The sequence below is a fragment of the Cucumis melo genome, chromosome 3 (genome assembly GCF_025177605.1).
Source record: "Cucumis melo cultivar AY chromosome 3, USDA_Cmelo_AY_1.0, whole genome shotgun sequence".
Classification (NCBI taxonomy): domain Eukaryota; kingdom Viridiplantae; phylum Streptophyta; class Magnoliopsida; order Cucurbitales; family Cucurbitaceae; genus Cucumis; species Cucumis melo.
The window spans coordinates 1,515,480-1,534,395 of NC_066859.1; positions in this window are offsets into that span (position 1 = coordinate 1,515,480).

Consider the following 18,916-nt stretch of genomic DNA (forward strand, 5'->3'; position numbering starts at 1 on the left):
AGAACCTTGCACGTCGTTTCTTTTTTCTTCTTGATCTTATCGTTTTTTGTTCAAATAACAGCATCTTGAATCTCAGCATTTACAACCTTATTTTAATAGATGGAGGAAAAGTTTTAGAGGAAAAGATTGAATCGAAAAGTTGATAAATCTAATTGTTTGTGAGAAGGTTATAAAGGAAAAGGAAGCATTTTCTTGCTTTATACTTGTTGAGAGGTTAATAAATGCGAACATTATTACTTACAACACCATTTTCACCTACAAGCCTTGAACTCTACACATACTTAGCGCGTGGACATAATACCTTAATTTTTAACTGAAATCACATTCATTAATTACACGATAAGTGTAAACAATCAGTCAAAATCATGCAATAATAAATGTAAACGATCATTTTGATAAACCTACACAATCGTCTAGTAATTATAAATGATACTGTTATACGTTTTACGTGATGGTTGTATGTGTTATATGATCATGTACTTAGACATGTTATTGGGTATGTCTAAACGATCTTGTTATTAATGATAAATGATCTTGTAGTACTTCATAAATAATCGTGTATGTGAGCAAAATATTAGATATACGATGAGACGAAAAAAGAAAAGTTTTTTTACGTTATATTCGTTGAAAGGTTAATAAATGCAAATTTATTTTTTGCAAAAGCCATATTGACCTGTTTCACCCAAATGATAGTTTACACTAATTGTTTTCTAGTGGACGATTGTTTACTTAACAGTAAACGATTTTGAAATTATCGTAAATGATTGTTGTTCATCTAGTGGACGATCTGGTAATTTGATCTAAACGATCGTTAAATAACATAAAAACGATAAAGTTAATTATTTTAAACGGTCGATAATGTTAATTATTTCAAACGATGGTTCGAAAATATCTAATCGATAACGTCAATTATATTAAACGATCATTTTATAACACCTCAGTGATGATATTATACAATTTAAACAATCTCGTAGTGAATCCAAAACGATTAAATGTAAAGGTTTAATATGTATAAACTAGAGAAGTTCTGAAAAGTTCTTATACATTGATTGTAAAAGTTATTACATGTAAATGCTATCTGCCTTCCTCGAACCAGGTTTCCATTATATGTAAATGTGACAGAACATGTAAAATAGATATTCATAAAATGTAAATGTTCATTCAGAATGTGTTTATAATTTCCACCATCCAAAAATCGTACAACCATTCGATTAAAGAACACTAGAGTTTTGAAGCTCTTGTCTACAAGTTCTGAAATGAGTCTTGCAGATCGAAGCCAAGATCTATTGTGAAGCCAACTTTGCATTTCTCCTGGTAGGATCTGAAAGTTTCAGAATGAAGGAAATATATGAGAGCTTACCATAGTCTTTTTAAGAACATGAGCTTACCATAGCTTACCATATAAATATATGAGGACGCTAATGTTACAGAACATGTAAAACTACACGTGCTTTACATGTAAATGTTATCTGCTTTTGTACGGAAGCTCCAACGTATGCTAAACTTGAAATGTAAGAGCTTGCCATATTTTTCATGAAAATATCTTCGGAATCACCATCACGGTTTCTTGACAGCCGAAGATAAAGGAGAAGCAGATTCTCTCCTGAAGGAAGTTAATAAGAGCATACCATAGTCTTTTATGGAGATTTTCTGAAGCAACTTGCATGTTTTTTCCTTTTTTCTTTTAGACCTTGTTGTTCTTTGTCCAAATAGCGACACGTTGAATCTCAGCATTTTGAACCTCATTTTATGGAAATACGAAAAGTTTGAGAGCAAAAGTTTGACGAAAAGTTAAACGTTGTAGTCGCTGACAGGTTAATAAATACTTATTTACCTTTTTCACCCACAAACCCTAAATTCTACACATTTAAGCCACGTGGTCTTAATTCTTTTAATCTTATAACTGAAATATCTCTCGATAACTACACGATAAGGGTAAATGATTGTTCAACATCATATAATAATTTAGACTTGACTATAATCCAAACGATATCTGATATGAATGTAAGCGATCTTGTTGCTAAGCCTACCCTATCGTGCTACTAAATCAAAATGATCAAGTGTTATATGATAAACGATCGTGTAGTCAAGTCAAACGATGTTTACAAATGTCTAAACGATCTTATCATTGCTTATAAATTATAAATGATCATCTAGTGTTGTATAAACGATCGTTTACGTAAGTAAACGATTTCGGTAATAAAATCCAAATGATTTTCAAACATGTAAACGAACTCTTCTTTTTACAGAATGTGTTCCAAAGGAAGATGATTGGACGGATATGGAAAGGTTTTTTTTTTTGTGTGTGTTTTTCTTGCTGATAGGTTAATAAATGCGAATTGATTTCTTACAACATGTGTATTTAACCTCTACACATGGTCCCCACTTCGTCTAAACCCTTTCAACGTTTTACTTCATGTTAATATGTTAAATGATCGTGTACTTATGTAAAACGATCATGTAGTGGTGTTTGATGGTTTATGCATGTAAACAATTTGTTAATAAAATGAAAATGATCTTCAAAACAATATGTAAACAATATGGTTATTGATCTTTTTGGCCCACAAACCAACGTTTACACTTAATGTTTAACATATATTAAATGATACTGTAACGCCCCGAAAATTCGAGGTAAAATTTTCTCGTTTTATGTAAATTTTTCGGAAATCTAAAATGTTGGTGTAAATTGATATAATAATAATATAATATTAATTATATTATTATTATTATTATTTATTTTATTTATTATAATATTAATATTATAATTATTATTATTATTTAATATTATAGTAATATTATTATTTTAAAACAATAACATTATTATTATCTAATGTTAATTTATTTTTATTATTTAATATTAATATTATTATATATTATTATTGTTACTTTATATTATTATTATTATTTTATAATTATTAAAAGTATATATATATATATATATATACACACACACACACACACACACACATATATATATAATATACACATATATATATATATAATAAAATTTTTTTTTTTTTAAAAACCCTAAAAGGGCGCGCGCGACACAGACCCCCCCCTTGCCCAGGATCGACGATCTATTTGACCAGTTACAGGAAGCCACAGTGTTCTCTAAGATTGATCTTCGGTCGGGATACCATCAGCTGAGGATTAAGGATGGTGATGTACCAAAGACAACATTTCGTTCCAGGTATGAACACTACGAGTTTATTGTGATGTCTTTTGGTTTGACGAATGCTCCGGCAGTGTTTATGGACTTGATGAACAGAGTGTTTAGGGAGTTCCTAGATACTTTTGTGATTGTGTTTATCGACGATATCTTGATATACTCCAAGACGGAGGCCGAACACGAGGAGCATTTACGTATGGTTTTGCAAACACTTCGGGATAATAAGTTGTATGCAAAGTTCTCGAAATGCGAATTTTGGCTGAAGCAGGTGTCCTTTCTGGGCCACGTGGTTTCTAAGGCTAGAGTCTCTATGGATCCAGCTAAGATAGAGGCAGTCACCGGTTGGACCCGACCTTCCACAGTCAGTGAGGTTCGTAGCTTTCTGGGTTTAGCGGGCTATTATCGACGGTTTGTGGAGAACTTTTCTCGTATAGCTACTCCTCTTACTCAGTTGACCAGGAAGGGAGCTCCTTTTGTTTGGAGCAAGGCATGTGAGGACAGTTTCCAGAACCTTAAACAGAAGCTAGTTACCGCACCGGTTCTTACTGTACCTGATGGTTCTGGCAGTTTTGTGATTTATAGTGATGCTTCCAAGAAGGGTTTGGGTTGTGTTTTGATGCAGCAGGGTAGAGTGGTCGTTTATGCGTCTCGTCAGTTGAAGAGTCATGAGCAGAACTACCCTACACATGATTTAGAGTTGGCAGCAGTGGTCTTTGCTTTGAAAATATGGAGGCATTATTTATATGGTGAAAAGATACAGATATTCACGGATCATAAGAGCTTGAAATACTTCTTTACTCAGAAAGAATTGAATATGAGACAACGAAGGTGGCTTGAGTTAGTGAAGGATTACAATTGTGAGATACTGTATCATCCAGGCAAGGCAAATGTGGTAGCTGATGCTCTTAGTAGAAAGGTATCACATTCGGCAGCACTTATTACCCGACAGGCCCCATTGCATCGGGATCTCGAGCGGGCTGAGATTGCAGTGTCAGTGGGGGCAGTTACTATGCAGTTAGCCCAGTTGACGGTACAGCCGACTTTGAGGCAAATGATCATTGATGCTCAGAGTAACGATCCTTATCTGGTTGAGAAACGTGGCCTAGCAGAGGCAGGGCAAGCGGTTGAGTTCTCATTATCCTCTGATGGTGGACTTTTGTTCGAGAGACGCCTCTGTGTGCCGTCGGATAGTGCGGTTAAGACAGAATTATTATCTGAGGCTCACAGTTCCCCATTTTCCATGCACCCAGATAGTACGAAGATGTATCAGGACCTGAAGCGGGTTTATTGGTGGCGTAACATGAAGAGGGAAGTAGCAGAATTTGTTAGTAGATGCTTGGTGTGTCAGCAGGTTAAGGCACCAAGGCAGAAACCAGCGGGTTTATTACAACCCTTGAGCATACCGGAATTGAAGTGGGAAAACGTGTCCATGGATTTCATTACAGGGCTGCCGAGAACTCTGAGGGGTTTTACAGTGATTTGGGTTGTGGTGGACAGACTTACCAAATCAGCACACTTCGTTCCGGGTAAATCCACCTATACTGCTAGTAAGTGGGCACAGCTGTACATGTCTGAGATAGTGAGATTACATGGGGTGCCAGTGTCGATTGTTTCTGATAGAGATGCCCGTTTCACTTCCAAATTCTGGAAGGGTTTGCAGACTGCTATGGGCACGAGGTTAGACTTTAGTACAGCTTTCCATCCACAGACTGACGGTCAGACTGAGCGTCTGAACCAAGTTTTAGAGGATATGTTGCGAGCGTGTGCATTGGAATTTCCAGGTAGCTGGGACTCCCACTTACATTTGATGGAATTTGCTTATAATAACAGTTATCAGGCTACTATTGGCATGGCACCATTTGAGGCCTTGTACGGCAAATGTTGTAGATCCCCAGTTTGCTGGGGTGAGGTGGGCGAGCAGAGACTGATGGGTCCTGTGTTAGTTCAGTCTACTAACGAAGCGATTCAGAAGATTAGATCACGCATGCATACCGCTCAGAGTAGACAGAAGAGTTATGCAGATGTGAGGCGGAAGGATCTTGAGTTTGAGGTAGGGGACAAGGTGTTCTTAAAGGTAGCACCTATGAGAGGTGTCTTATGATTTGAAAGGAGGGGAAAGTTGAGTCCCCGTTTTGTTAGGCCGTTTGAGATTTTGGAGCGGATTGGCCCTGTAGCTTATCGCTTGGCGTTGCCACCATCACTCTCGACAGTTCATGATGTGTTTCATGTTTCTATGTTGAGGAAGTACGTGCCAGATCCATCCCATGTAGTGGATTACGAGCCACTGGAGATTGATGAAAACTTGAGCTATGCTGAACAACCCGTTGAGGTGCTTGCTAGAGAGGTGAAAACGTTGAGGAATAAAGAAATCCCTTTGGTTAAAGTCTTATGGCGGAATCACCGGGTAGAAGAGGCTACATGGGAGCGTGAAGATGACATGAGGTCCCGTTATCCCGAACTGTTCGAGGAATAAAACTTTCGAGGACGAAAGTTCCCTAAGGAGGGAAGAATGTAACGCCCCGAAAATTCGAGGTAAAATTTTCTCGTTTTATGTAAATTTTTCGAAAATCTAAAATGTTGGTGTAAATTGATATAATAATAATATAATATTAATTATATTATTATTATTATTATTTATTTTATTTATTATAATATTAATATTATAATAATTATTATTATTTAATATTATAGTAATATTATTATTTTAAAACAATAACATTATTATTATCTAATGTTAATTTATTTTTATTATTTAATATTAATATTATTATATATTATTATTGTTACTTTATATTATTATTATTATTTTATAATTATTAAAAGTATATATATATATATATATATATATATATAATAAATTTTTTTTTTAAAAAACCCTAAAAGGGCGCGCGCGACACAGACCCCCCCCTTCATTTTCGCTTTCTTCTCCCTCGCCTTCACGAAACGCCGCCACCATCTCCGTTCCTCCTTCTCCTTCTTCTTCATCTCTTCTCCATCCGACAACGCCACCACTGTCCTCTACAACCTTCTCCTTATTCTCCGACAGTGCCAGCACTGCCGCCTTCGTCTCCGTCGTCGGAATCTCACCGCCCCAGCCTTCGTCTGCCGCGCCCATCCATTTCTGATCCCTCATCGGCCTCACACAACAACAGACCTGCCGGCCGCCTCTGTCCCAACCGCAGGTAGTATCCCCTCCTTTCAGTGTCGTGCCTCGTGCGTCGTATGCGAATCGCCGCCGCCCTCGTTCGTCGGAAGATAATAAACCAACCGTGGCTGCTCGATCTCATCCAACCCGACCCGAGAACCCATTTCGAGCCGAGCCGCGAGCTACCCGAGCCGAAAACCAAACCAACCCAAGCCGCGAGCCGCGAGCCGAGCCGAGTAGCGATCCGAGCCAAGCCGCGAGCCGCGAGCCGAGCCGAGTAGCGATCCGAGCCAAGCCGCGAGCCACGAGCCAAGCCGAGTAGCGATCCGAGCTGAGCCGCGAGCCGTGAGCCGAGCCGAGGATCGAGCCGCGAGCCGAGCCGCGAGCCGAGTTGAGTCGAAGCCGAGCCGAGCTGAGCCGAGGACCGAGCCGTGAGCCGAGTTGAGTCGAAGCCGAGCCGAGCCGAGCCGAAGCCGAGCCGAGCCGAGCCGAGCCGAACCGAACGCCTTCAAGCCAAGCCGAGCTCCTTGTTTCACTGAGCCACCTAAGCCTCCCTTCCTTCACTCCGGGCCACAGTGAGTCTTCGGTAAGGGTTTTCCTACTACTGGACCTCGGATCGAGGCTGAAAACGTAGTAATCCACAGGGGATTACACGTTAGTGACTGTACTGAATAACTGTATGTGTGTTGACTGTTAAGCACTGTTATTATATTTTGTCTGATGTAAAGGTACTGTGACTGCTAATTGTAGATTGGGATTTTATGTTGATGGACCTTGAAGTTACGGTTCAGTATGTAGTAATCATTAGTCTGGATGTTGATCATGGAGTTTGGACGGGGAAGGACAGTGAGTCCGGTTTTGGTTGATTAGTTGATTGGGTCTAGAGTTTTCCCTAATGGTGTGCGAATTGGTGATGCGTATAGCAACTGAGGGTGTAGTTGTTCAAACCTATACTATCTGACTGACAAAGCCTATGGCGGAATTGTAATATGAATGCCGTTGGGGTGTGACTGTTGTAGACGGTTTAGTATGGACTGAGGGGTAACGGTTAGCTTCATCTATGGGGTAGTGTGCCTTACGGATATGTGCAACCTTCGGGAACACTAGACTGATATGTGCATCCTTCGGGAGCACTAGACTGATGTGTGCATCCTTCGGGAGCACTAGACTGATGTGTGCATCCTTCGGGAGCACTAGACTGATGTGTGCATCCTTCGGGAGCACTAGACTGATGTGTGCATCCTTCGGGAGCACTAGACTGATATGTGCATCCTTCGGGAGCACTAGACTGATATGTGCGTTCTACGGAACCACTAGACTGTTATGTAGGGTACCCCTGAATAGGAAGTTAACTGTTGTTCCCTAACGGGCCCAGTAGTGAGTCCCTTACTGGGTATGTTTATACTCACCCTTTTCTCTCCTTAAACTTTTCAGGTAAGGGCACGGCGAGGGGCAGACCGACGAGAGGCAGGAAGGACGCGTGAAGGCCATATGGACGCGTCTGGTTTTCTTATTGCTTCCGCTATGTATTTTTGTCAGAATATTTGACTTGTGATTTTGAACTGATGACTTGAGTTTTTATTTGAGACTTTTATGATTGATTTAAAATAGGGCCCGAAACTGTCTTTTTTTTTTGTGATGTTTCTAATGCTTTTAATGAATCGTAACCGGTCCGTTTTAAATTTTATGTTGAATGGTCGAGTTTTGGTATTTGGTAGTGACCTCAGCTTAGTCCGGAAAGTTGGGTCGTTACAGATACTGTACTTAAACGATTATATGTAAACAATTATTTACAAAATGCCAACGATTATGTCGTTATCGAAAAGGATCGTGGATTCAATAACCTTTGAAAGATTGATCTGTTAGTCATAAACTATTAAGTGGTAATGTATATGTGAATGTTTATGAAACTGAACAATCTGATAATAAAATCCACACGTTTTAAAGGAATGTGTATATTCTTTATTCTAAAGATTGTTTTATAATATGTAGTCATAAACGATTATTTTTAACAAGTGTAATACAGAAAAATATTCAAACTTGTACAATTCCTTAAGTTGTTGTCTTCGCTGACCATGGAATCACGAGTAAGAGTCTCAAGTCTCAGAAACTTGTATTTACTTTCTCTTAATCTCCTTCATCATCTTTGGCAACCAAAACTTCCTCTGGTTTGTACCGACCACCAAAAAACTTTTACAGTCACGTTAACCCAAAACGGTGTCCTTAGTTAAAATGATTGTAAACCTTTTTTGATGGGTTACAAACTTCCAGATAAATAGGAAATTTGTAGCTGGTGCTTTGAAGATGAAGTAGGTAAGAGCCTACCATGGTCTTTTATAGACCTTTTCAGAATCACCATCACAATTTGCTTTGTTAAATCTACCATGCATTCCTTTCGATCTGCATCTTGCATGCCTTTTTCTTCTTCTTTTTGATCTTGTTGTTCCTCGTTAAGATAACATCATCTTGAAGTACAGTTTAAGAAAGGTAAAAATTTGAAAGGAAAACATTGGAAACCCTAAACTGATTTGTTTGAGAGTTCGGGTTTATAAAGAATATGAAGGATCCGAAAATGAAGAGTTTTTCTTCCACAAGCCTTAAACTGCGCACATGTTCGCCACGTTGCCTTAATGCCCTAATTTTACAACTAGAATTACATTCATTAATTATACGATAAGGTAAACGATCGTGTAGTTATGTTAAAGGAACTTAAATGGGAATTAATTGTTGGGGTTGATGCCCTAAATCTCGTGGTCTTGTAGTTTGTAATTGTATATATTATACAAACTTTTTATTTATCTAATAAAATAAAGTGTTTTATTTTATTTGACATTTAGTTGCATTAACTCACAAAACCAATAAACTAACATCCAAGGTTATCTTCTGTAACCTAAACAAGTGTGTGGAGACATACAAGTGGATCATGTTTAAGTGATAACCTAAATGGTCTGTAGTAAATAGATAAGGCTAGATACTTATCCTGGTGACACTACGAATACGGCCTGCTTTGTAGTTGTTACAATTGTTCTAAAATGCTACAAACGATTTGATCCTAATCATTCATGTCGAGACATTAGAGCGGGGGTATTCTATACAAAGAGTTTGTATAAGACCGGACCATTAAATGAATAGTCTCTCTTATTAACACCATTACTAGTTGAGACTACGTTTCACTAGGATGACTATAGGTGACTATACCTGAATCCTGAGTGAGTTGTGAACTCTTGCCTATGAAGGCGATCCTTTGATTTATATGGGTGAGAGTGGCCTATGTAGCCAACTTAATATGCCTACCATTTTGGGGATTCGTTTGATTGGGGAGCTGGGAACACAGCTACACAAGAAGGAATTCACTCCTTCTTTATAGATAGAGTAAGTAGAGAAATTGCTCTCTTAAGGGTTGATTTCAAGGCTTGAACAATGTGGCGCCACACCCTCTCTTGGCTTGAGAGGAGTTCAGTTATAGTAGGACTATAATTATTGTTCATTAGAGGAATCAATGGTACTTAAGGAGTTAGATGTAACTACAGGGGCAAAACGGTAATTTGGCCTAGCTGTACTTACGAGCAATTTGTGAAGGGTCATTGCACTGTGGATTGGTTATATCTAATGGACAAAATATATATATATATATATATATATATCTACATTAAGAAGAGTGCAACTATTAGTCTTTAGTGGAATGACTAATAGTTAATGAATAGAGATTAAATTTAATTAAAGAGTTTAATTAATTAATCTCATTTCATTGGAGCTTCAACCTGTAGGTCCATAAGGTCCCCTTGTTAGCTCAATAAGGATAAATGAGAATCAAATTTATTTTGGTTTAATTTGAATTGTTCAAATTGATTAAAGGGAATAAATTGTATATGATACAATTAATAATGTATTTGATACATTATAATGTAAAGTTTTTTATGAGAGAAGTTAATATTTGAATATGATTCAAATAATAATAATGATATGAATAAGATTCATAAATAAACTATAGGTTAAAATTGAATTCGATTCATATTAGAACTATAGATTATATGAGAGATCTAAACCATTGGTTATATTATATATGATATAATATAAAGTTTATATTATATGAGATATAATATATTTTTAATTAAATTTATATTGATTTGATTTGATTTAATATATATATATATATATATATATATATATAATTAAATTTATATATATATATTAATATATTTAAATAGAATGAATAACTCCCTTGGGAGTTATTCTACGTGGGAAAGAAGGGGAAATTATTTTGATAACTTCCCCCTCCATTGTTGAGATTTGTTTTAAAAGAAAAGAAAAGGAAAAGTTTTTTTTTTTAGAACAGAACAATCTTACGATCTCTCTGTATCCCAAAGAAACAAAATTCTCCCAAAAAACTTCTTCCATCACCAAAATTACAGAAGCCCACAACTCTCTGTGATTCTTTACTTGGAGAATAACAAGGAAGATTTTGTGGTGTGTTGAAAGCTTGGAAGAAGAAGAATTGGTTCTACAAAGGTTAGTGTATTTTCACATTTTACTCCATGAGAAGCATGTTTATTTTTTTCTTTGAATTTATTGGTTTCATAAATTGAATTTCACTTGCACGGCGTTCACACGCTTCCGTTTTAGGAATTCCATTCCTTCATTAATTGATTATTTATAGCACGCAAACTCTTCTCATAGTCATCACGTGACTTTAAACGATTATGCTATTGTAAAGGAAAATAAAGATGAAAGGATGAAAAATGAAGCGTTTTTTTTTGCGTTGTACTCATTGACAGGTTACTAAATATGAATTGATTATTGACAAAACGCGTTTTGACCATTTTTACCTACAAACTCTAAAACTCTACGATGGTCGCCACGTGGCCATAATACACATTTTTAATTACACGATAGGTGTAAACGATCGGCTAAAATTACGCAATAATGTTTTGAAAGAATGAAAAAAAGTTTTAGACGAAAAGATTGAATCAAAAAGGAAAATGAAAAGAAAGTGTTTCTTTAATTTCACATGCCTTCAATCATATAAGTTAAATGACTTTCTCTAATTTCACGATAAAGGTTAACGATCGATTAAAAACATGCAATAAAGTGGACTTTAATGTAATCTAAATAGTGTTCTATAAATGAGTGTAAATAATCGTCCTTTTAAACCTACCCGATCGTGCTAGTAAATGTAAACGAAGCTTGAATGTTTGTATGATTTTTTTTAAAACCATGTAAATAATCGTATTCTTAGAGCTACACGATCAGTGCTAATAAATATAAATGAACTTTTTATTTTTTTTTACGTAATGGAATTATAATTATTTGTTAAACAATCGTGCATTTATGTTAAAACGAAATTTGAGTAAGTCTAAATGATTTTTATCATTAAATGTAAACGATCATTGTATAACGTCTGAATGATTGGTCTATGAATATTAAATGATCATATTATATTTTTCAAAACGGTCCATCTAAACGTTGATGTTGTACAATTTAAACGATCTCGTAGTTAATACAAAACGATTAAATGTGTAAAACAGAGAAGTGATGAAAAGTTCTTATACATTGATTGTAAAAGTTTTTACATGTGCATTTTATCTACCTTCTTCGAACCAACTTTCCATTTGTATGTAAATGTTACAGGAAAACTTTTCCACTAAAATAGTAGTCGAAAATATACGATAATTAGAAAGAAGATTTAGAAAAAAGGAATGGCCAACGGCTCGCAACTAAAATAGGGCACTCGAGAATTTGAGGATTAGTTAATGTTACATTTTGAGACTGTATTATCATATTCCTACTAATTATGTTATCTTCTTGAGTTTTTGAATCTCACTCTCAAACTCTTGTTCTTGCTCAAGTTCCTGCTCGAGGGTATCCAGGGCTGGATTTTCGTCTTGAGCTTGTTCGAGTGGAATCGTGCACCAAACATAGAAGATATCTTCCTTTCTGAATCCGCTCCTCTTCTAGTTTTGGCCGGAAGAGGCTTGGGAATCTAGGAAGCAGTTAAGAGCATACCATGGTCTTTTACATTCATTTTTTGAAGCACCTTACACATTGTTTCCTTTTTCTCCTTGATCTCAATCATTTTTATTTTTATTTTTTTGCAAATAACAAGAACTAATGGTTTTTAATGAATGTGAAATAGTTTGACAAGAAAAGTTTGAGATGAAAATTTTGGATCGAAAAGTTGAGAAACTTAAGATCTATGGTTTGTGGAAGGATTTTAAAGGAAGATGAAGATGAAAGAACGAAAATGAAGCGTCTTTTCGCGTTGGAATCGCTGACAGGTTAATAAATACCAAGTGATTATTGAAAAAACACGTTTTAACCATTTTTACCCACAAACCCTAAAACTTTACACATTGTCGCCATGCCACGATCGTGCTAGTTTATCTAAACGATCCTGTTATATGATTTATGTGATGGTAATATATGTTAAACGATTTACGATTTTGATTATTCACCATACGAGTATTTACCATTTTTACCCACAAACTCTAAATTTTATACATGGTCGCCACGTGGCTTTGATTCCCTAATTTTATAACTGAAATCTCATTCATTAATTACACGATAGACGTAAACGATCACTAGTTTTTAACCAAAAGTATTGTTCTATTCATTAATTACATGTTATACGTAAACGATGTTGTTATATATTTTACATGTAAACGATCATGAAAGATATTATTTAAACGACTGTGTAGTTATACGATTAAACGATAGTGTTGTTAAATTTAAACGATCATGAAGGATATTATTTAAATGATTGTGTAGTTATACGTTTAAACGATAGTGTTGTTGAATTTAAATGATCGTGGTAATAAATGTAATTGACCTTGTTATACGTTTTAAAGGATAGTGTAGGATATAAAGAGTGAAATGGAATACAAATTGCTCGAGTATAAAATAAAGAAATTTTCAAAAGTTGAATTTAAAAATTTGAATCTTTATAAACACTATAAATCATCTCTAAAATATTGAAAAAATTTTAGGTCAAAAGATGGAGCGGAATTAATGTATTCTTGAGTTGACATTCTTCTTTCATTTTTCTTGTTGTTTTCTTCTTGTGTTGAGATTGGTTGTCTTCATATCAATTTTGAAACTTTTGTCTTTTTTTGTTCACCATCATTATTTTTCTTTTGCTTTTATTTAATTTTTCTTTTGTTTCCTTCTGTTTCCAATTCTTGTGCTTCATGCTCTTCACTGCTATCAGTGTCAATTTCTTCTACAGTTTCCTTACTATCAACATCATTATCTTCAATCAACTTTTCTTTCCCTTTTGCCATATCTTTTTTATTTTCTTTCCCTTATTTGTCTTCATTTTTGTCATCTTGTTTTTCTATTTTTTTCTTCAATGATTACAATATTTCCCAATTCAATCTGGCTTCGTTTTGATGTGTCTTCCTGCCTCATATTTTCAGCATTTTCTTCTGTTTCTCCATCTTCAACTTCAATTGTCTGAATGTAAAAAGAGAATGTGTTGTCAAAGTACTTGTTCAAGAAAATGTAGACCACTGTGCAATATAAAGATCGTTTAAACATGTATACACGATCGTGTGAAATATATAAACGATCATATAACATAAAAATACGATCATGAAATATATAAACGATGGTAGGAAATAAATAAACGATCGTTTAACCAGTTGTATATTAAACAAATTAAAACCTGTGTTAGTTGTGTTTTTTGTGTTTCTAAATTATGATTTCGTTGTTTTCTTCTTCTACTTCATCTATCTGCAAGTGCAATAAGTAAGAATGCTCAGAAGACATCATGAAGAAAACTATCTCTTACTATCACATCTAGATAGAGATAGACTCTTATCTTTGTCTATACGATATAAATTATATTTATTGTTTGGAAAAGAATTAAACCTACGTCAATATTTGTGTTTTAAGTGTTTCTAAATCTGTAGTTGCTATTGTTTCCAAAGTACTTTATGTTTCATAAATGACAGTTTCTTCTATAGAGAAAGAAACAACACAATTGTCTTTTATTTAGAAATTAAGCAACATAAAACAAAACAAAGGAGTATATAATGAATAAGGTAATAACCGTATAATAGAGCAATGTGTTATTGCATACTTCACCATTGTATTAACTTCTTCATCTTCATCAAGAAGGCTTGGGTTACAAGTAGGTGGTCTATTTTTCTCTTTGACTTTTGTATATGCAGTTTCTTTTTCGTTGTGTTGTTGTTGAAGTTTGACTGATGGTGGTGGAACATTCGAGCTTCTCATAACCATTTTCAACATGTTTTATATTTCTTTTATTCATTGTCTTAATAATATTTGTTCTGCTTCTATTTTTTCTTGATTTTTTCTAATTTCTCTTATTTCATTTAACATTTCGTTTGTTTCTATGTTTTTTTCTCCATTTCTTTCTCTTTTTTTTTCTATTGCTCTGCCTTTTCTTTTTTTTCCTGCTTTTCAATATCTTTGAAATATTTCAAAATTGTTTGAGACTCTTCTTCTGTTGAGGAAGTCTAGTGGTGTCATAAAGAACTACAAGTAAAATGATATTAGATTATTAGTGAAAAAGTAGCAAATGCATTGATAAACAGTGATAGATTTAGATCATCATCTATTTAAGATAGACATGAATAGAAATCTTTCATTGTCTATCTAGATAGACATATATAAAGCATTATCTAAATTTACTTACATTCTCAGATTAAAAAATGTTGATGTTTAGAGTCCTCCAGTCACTTATTTCCAAACATTCCCATGTCACAATTGTTGGCCCTTCAATTACAAGTTTTCTTCCAAACCCAACATCTAAATTGGAAAGTCTTGGTATTGTCTCAAAAGTCCAATAAACTAAAGCTAAGAGAAATCCTTGAAGGTATACAACATCTTTGTCATTGTATGATGCTTTTTTCAAGAATTGATATGTTAGGATGTATGATAACCTTTCCCAGGGATAGTCGTTGAAGATTTCTTCATGATCCAATATGTCTAGATGTTGGAGATTTATGTAGTTGTGTTGTTGCTTGAGAATAAAAAACGCTTCTAAGATATAGAGGTTAACTAGTTTTTCTTTCAATGAGTCTTCCTCGTTGCGTAACGCTTTGAAAGTTCTTTCTATATCTCTTATTGTTATAAAGTCGTCATGACAGAAAATGGTATTTTTTAAACCATTTTCTTTTCTTTCTCCTAGATTTTACTCTGGGAATTTGTGACCTTTTAGTCTAGTCATGAAACAAAATTCTTTCAGCCCAAATTCTGCTATATGTCCATTGAAGTTGAAAGCAAGGACATTAGTTTTTTTGATATGACATTGCTTTCTTAATAGAAAATTTAGGAATGGTGTTGGTATTTTGGCCATTTTAATGTTAAGGAACTGGCCAAAAGGACTGTTTGTCAAAACTTGAGAAAGAATTCTTTGGTCTATTTTCGACTTGATATGATTCAATGTTTCTAAACTTAGTATACAGTAATTCTAAGATTTTTTTTGTTCATCTTCCATAATAATGTTATTTGGATATTGTTTCACCTGTTGAAAGACATAATAAACAGTATATTTCAAACAACGACTAGTTTTAACAAATTTACAAATACAGAGCGTTATTCAAAAAAAGATACACAAATATACAATGTTATACAGACAAATATTCAAATTCTAGTTTGTTACCTTTATTTCTTTTTCTTTCTTCATTTTTTACTTCCGTCTTTACTTTAGACTTTATTGATTTGTTACATGCTTCTTATTGCTTCTTGCTCACCATTTATTTGTAAAAAAAATAATATAAATTATTCAATGAAATATATACAATGAGTATAGACTGAGACGTCTTTGTATGCGAGATAGATCGTGATAAATACAGATAGATCGAAATGAATATAGATTCATACCTCTTTGTACGCCAGCTAGATCGTGATAGATATATATAGATGATGCAAATAGATCGAAATGAATATAGATTCATACCTCTTTGTACGCCAGCTAGATCGTGATAGATATATATAGATGATGCAAATAGATCAAAATGAATATATATTCAGACTTCTTTGTAAGCGAGATAGATTGTGATAGATTGAGACATTTTTGTTGAAGTAGTTACGAGGATATAAACGATTGACGAGGAAGATGATGGACGAAAAAGTAGTGAAGAAGATAAAGGATTGTCAAGAAGATTAAAAGTCTAAGCAAGTTCCTTAACCTTTTTATAGTCCCTTGATTTTGATGGTAGTTTTGTAATTATGAGTTATTGGAGCTAGTTTCTATAAATGGTCGTTTATACTTACATATAGAATCGTTGAAGCTACTCTACACGATCGTTTATATCTGAACTTTTTCTGCATCTTTTTCTGTTTATTACTTTATCGTTTATATATATGGCTATGTACAAGATTGTGTATGATCATCGTTTCCATCTTTTTCTGTTTATTACTTTGTTATATTTGTAATATATATATATTAATACATCACCAACCAATCATTTAATTTCAAGTATATTCATTTCAAATTTATGTTGTTTCAAACAAAATAAATAATTTAAAATTATTTATCGAATTTCAAATTATAAGATTTAGGGTAAAATAAATTTTTTGTCCATGATGTTTGGAGTTTATTTCTATTTTATTCTTGAAATTTCAAAATGAACATTTTAGTCCGTTAAATTTGAAAAATAGTTATAAATGGTATCTTCATCTATTTCATTAGTCATATCGATGAAGAGAGACCATTTAGACTCATTTTCCAAACTTAAGGGACTAAAATGTTTATTTTAAAACTTCAAAACGAAATAAAAAGCTTCAAACCTCATGGAACGAAAATGTATTTCCAAAAATTTTAAATCATTTCTTTCAACATATTAGCAAATTCAATCCTATAAGATATGAAAATTTGAAGAAGCAACACATATTAATTATAGTCAAATTTAAAATATCCATGTAAATGTATATGTAAACGTGGAAGGCTTTATTATGGAAATTTAAATGGAAACATCGACAAGATATTGGTTTCTATGGATACTTTCAGGGGCGGATTTATTAAGGGACCATCGGAGACATGTGTCCCCCTCACATTATCGATTTTTATATTTTATTATTAATTTCAAAGTGTCGGACTACAATATATATTAAATAATGCCTTACATTTTTTAAAATCTGGTTTTAGTGTAGTGGTTGTGCCCTCATTTTGTAACAATTAAGTTAAGTTCGAATCCTGTGTACTTTCCAAATATCAAATTTGTTCGTACAAAATATATTTTATTCTAAACATCATTAATTTAATTTCAGAATTAAATGCTAGAAGATAATTTTTTTTCGTTCGTTAGAATATACGTACTATATCAATTCGCCAGTAAATTCAAATTCTTCTTAATATTTTTTGTTTTAATACTTTTTCAATCTGCTATGTGATAAATCTTAATACTTATATTGTTTAATACTAATTTTGTAGAGTTAACATATCAATAAGGAGAGATTTTAAAAGAAAAACAACAATAGAAACTATAGAGTTATCATCCTAAAAAAAGATACATATTCTTGATTCTGATAGATCTTATACAAAAATCAATTTAAGAGAACTACCTGCATGCAAATCTTGGTCTAAGAACTAGAATTTCTGAATATAATTATAATATTCAAGATCAAGTTCGTAGAGCATATCTACAAAAAGGTCCTTGTCAACCTCGAAATCATACTTTTCCATTCAAGAAATTTAGGGCGAAGTCAAGACGATTTAATCCAACTTGGTTTAAAGAATATCCCAATTGGTTAGAATATAGTATTTTTAAGGATCCTGCATTTTGTTTATGTTGCTACTTGTTCAAACCAAAAGTAAGTGAAGAATCAAGAGGAGAATGTGTTCACATGAGATTTCAAGAGAAATGTAATTCGTGGAATTGAACCTTGTATTGATTTATATTGTGTTGTGGATGCGATCTTTAGTATTTACTCCTTTTATGCTTTCTCTCAAATACAATTTAAACTTAGAACTTTTTTTTATCTTCGATCTTCAGGAAGTTGGAGTTGCAAGTCAGTTCGAGCTTCAATCTTCTGGAATTCAAGGAAAGTTTAATCTTCCAAGCACTACAACAAATCTGGCCTTTAATGTCGGGTGGAAAAAATGAAAAATGGGCTTTAATGTCAAAAGGTGGACGTTTAATGTCGGTTTTTTAAAACCGACATTAAAGAAGGAGCTTTAATGACGGTTTAAAACCGACATTAAACGACCACCTTTTGAAAACCGACATTAAAGCCCCTTTGTAATTTTTTTTATTTTTTTAATTTGGTAAAAAATCAAGTTTTCTCTCTCTTACTTTACCTTTTCTTTTTCCTTAAAAGTTTCTATATAAATTCTCTCCTCTCTTCTTCCTCCTTATAACTTTGAAATCTTCTAACTCTAAATTCTGCAGCCACCAATCAATTTTTCTTGCTTTCATTTCCTATCATCGTAGATTCTTTTTTCCATCGACGATTTGAAGATTTACTATGACCGATAAAGGAGAAGGTCCGGCGATCGAAATCAATCTTGGAACCACGTACTCTTGCATCGGTGTGTGGCAGCATGATCGAGTTGAGATCATTTCCAATGATCAGGGCAACAGGACGACGCCGTCGTATGCTGCTTTCACCGACTCTGAGCGCTTGATTGATGATGC